This window comes from Octopus bimaculoides, chromosome 11 (assembly GCF_001194135.2).
Source record: "Octopus bimaculoides isolate UCB-OBI-ISO-001 chromosome 11, ASM119413v2, whole genome shotgun sequence".
Classification (NCBI taxonomy): Eukaryota; Metazoa; Mollusca; class Cephalopoda; order Octopoda; family Octopodidae; genus Octopus; species Octopus bimaculoides.
In genome coordinates, this window is record NC_068991.1 from 71,941,981 (window position 1) to 71,945,076 (window position 3,096).

At 36.3% G+C, this 3,096-nt stretch overlaps 1 protein-coding gene across 3 annotated transcripts in view; it reads left to right on the forward strand.

Annotated features, from left to right (window-relative positions):
• LOC106875097 (uncharacterized) overlaps positions 1-3,096 on the forward strand; it is a 106,169-nt gene that overhangs the window by 101,019 nt on the left and 2,054 nt on the right. The gene's annotated exons all lie outside the window — the stretch shown is intronic.

Consider the following 3,096-nt stretch of genomic DNA (forward strand, 5'->3'; position numbering starts at 1 on the left):
AAACATGTCCCTGAATGCAGGCTAGGCTGGGTGGAGGTGCTTGTCTCCCCCTCGCAAACATAAGGACACAGGAAATGTGTCAAGGCCGACAGGAAGCAATCCAGCTTCCTAGGGCTAAATAGCAGTAGTATATTCCCTTATTGGGACTGTCACCTTAAGTTGACAGTATACAACTACTTTATATATATATATATATATATATATATACATATATATATATATATGTATTTATACAGACATATATACATATATATATGTGTATACACGCACACACACACATATATATGGCATATCTGGGTTCCTACACGTGTTTATGTATATGCAATCTCTATGGGTGTGTGCCGGTGTTTGAAAGCATCAGTAAATTTTTGTCTTAAAAGTGTTAAAACTGCTACCACCAGTTATATATACAAAATTCAATGTAGCAAAAATTAATTTAAAAAGAAAAAAGAAATTTTTTTAAAGAAAATATAAGACATTTCATGTAAAAATAATTTTTAAAATCAAGAGCGCTTGATAGCCCTCTGTGGAATTTTTCTGATAATTTCAAAAATGCAGCCAAGGAAATTACTCGTTGAGTACCATAATTAATATAGAATTAGATATATGAGGAAGTTAGCAGAATATGAATTACCCTTCGTTTTTCAAAGCACTTGTTTATTTTTCTCATTTATTATTGTTGTTGTTGTTGTTGTTGTTGTTGTTGTTGTTGTTAATGCAAGAGAAAACCTCATTTATTACTTCAGTTTGGATTGTTCCATAGGGGAAAGAAAAATCCAATCCATCTGTATTTATTAGTCCCTTGTGAATAAGACTGAACCAATTTTTGGAAACTTTCCTTCTTGTTTTGGTAGCGTTGTCATTGAATACAGAGACTGAAGGTCTTTGACTGTTGTGGTATCTTATGATTTTGTTAGAAACTGTAAGATAAGAAACAGGTTGGGCTCTTGGTAGTGTTCATGGGTTTCATGTTTGATACTATTGCGTGGCACCTTGGGCAAGTGTCTTCTACCACAGCCTTGTATTGACTAAAGCCTTGTGAGTGGATTTTGTAGACAGAAACTGAAAGAAGCCTATCATGTGTGTGTGTGGGTGTGTGTATGTAAAGTGAACTAGCAGAATTGTTAGCAGTATTTCTCTAAGCTTTATGTTCTGGGTTCAAATTCTGCCAAAGCCAACTTTGCCTTTTGTCTTTTACGAGTCAATAAAACAAGTGTCAGTTGAGCACTGGCCCTGCCCCCGCTCCCACTAAAATTACTAGCTTTGTGCTAACATTTAAAATAGTTTCTGTCAGCTCTTTACATTCCGAGTTCAAATACCGTCGGGTTCAACTTTGCCCTTCATCCTTTTGGGTTTGTTAAAATAAACACAAGTCAAGTACTGGCATCGGTGTAATCTATTAACCGTCTCGTCATAAAATTGCTGGCTTTGTGCCAAAATTTTAAGCAATTTCTCAGCAAATTTGTTGAAAGTTGGATGAGAGTGGCAAGCACAGACTGAGTGGATGGGCCTAAGCTATGCTTGTGCTTGTAGATTGAAGGGAATGCACTTGCCATAATGGTCAGGGAAGCCGTGGTTTTGAGGGGTCTCCATGAGTAGCACTCAGAAGTTTCCCTCTCTTCAGGAATTATTTACTGTTACTGTTATTCTTCAGTTTACATTTTCTCTCTTGTAATTCCACATTGCATTGTTCTGTGGACAATCAATCTATTTGTAAACCCTTAATGGATAATAAAGAAATCATCATCATAATCATTAAGGGGGTTAGCTGGCAGAATTGTTAGCCCGCTGGGCAAAATGCTTAGCAGCTTTTTATCCATCTTTACATTCTGAGTTCAAATTCCGCAATGGTCGACTTTGCTTTTCATCCTTTCAGGGTCGATAAAATGAGTACCAGTTGAGTACTGGGGGGTCAGTGTAATCAGCTTACACCTTACCTTGAAATTGCTGGCCTTGTGCCAAAATTTGAAAGCGTTTTTATTATTATTAAGGCAGCAAGCTGTCAGAAATGTTAGCAAGACGGACAAAATGCTGAGCAGTGTTTCACCTGTCTATGTTCTGAGTTCATGCTTTGCTAAGGTCAGCTTTGTCTTCCATCATTTTGGAGGGGTCAATGTAATCAGCTAACCCCTTCTCCCTAAAATTGATGGCCTTGAAACAAATGTGAAAAGGTAGCAAGCTGGCGGAACCATTAGCATGCCAGGCAAAACGCTTAATAGCATTTCGTCCATCTTTACCATGAGTTCAAATTCTGCCGAGGTCAGCTTTGTCTTTCATCTTTTCAGGATCAATAAAATAAATACCAATTGATTACTGGGGGCTGCTGTTATCAACTTGCCCCCTCCCCACAAATTGCTGGCCTTGTGCCAAAATTTGAAATCGTTGTTGTTGTTGTTGTTATATAAATGAGAAAGAGACAGAGGCTTGTAAAATTGTATTTACTGTGGTTTGCTAAGGGCATTTATCATTATACCACCAGCAGATGATAATGGTAACAACAGGAACCAGAAGGAAATACATAGCGATTGATGTTGTGCTAATCTATTTTATGGACTTTGGTATCTCTGAAAAAAGTTACTGGATATAACTTTTTGAGTTCATCCTTTGTCCTCCCCTGCCATTCCTGCTACCAAATCATCATCTGAATCATTTCTTCTTGCTCCTAAGATACTTAGTAGTCACTCACTTATCTGTTGTTTAATATCTGTACCTTAATCAATATAGCAATTTTCTGAACCAATCAGAGTGCAGGATTGTCCTCACATTTATTCTGCTATGGCAGTTTCGTTTAGGAGGAGAGGAGGTTGTGTTTCTTTTTTTCTTTCTTTCGTTCTTTCTTTCTTCCCAATCTGATATGTCTTAGATTTCCTGTTATCTCTGAATGTTTTAGCATCTACCTCAGGCAGAAACTTATTCCCATATTCTCACAAGATTAAGATCATTTAGCTTTTCTTTTCTTTCTTTTTTTTTTTTCTTTATTTCTAACACTTTATTATTTTCTTGTTATTTATATTTTAACCGTTTATTTTTGTCTGATGAGATAAAATTAGAGCTGAATATATTTTAGATTCATGTCTATCTACATATATATATATA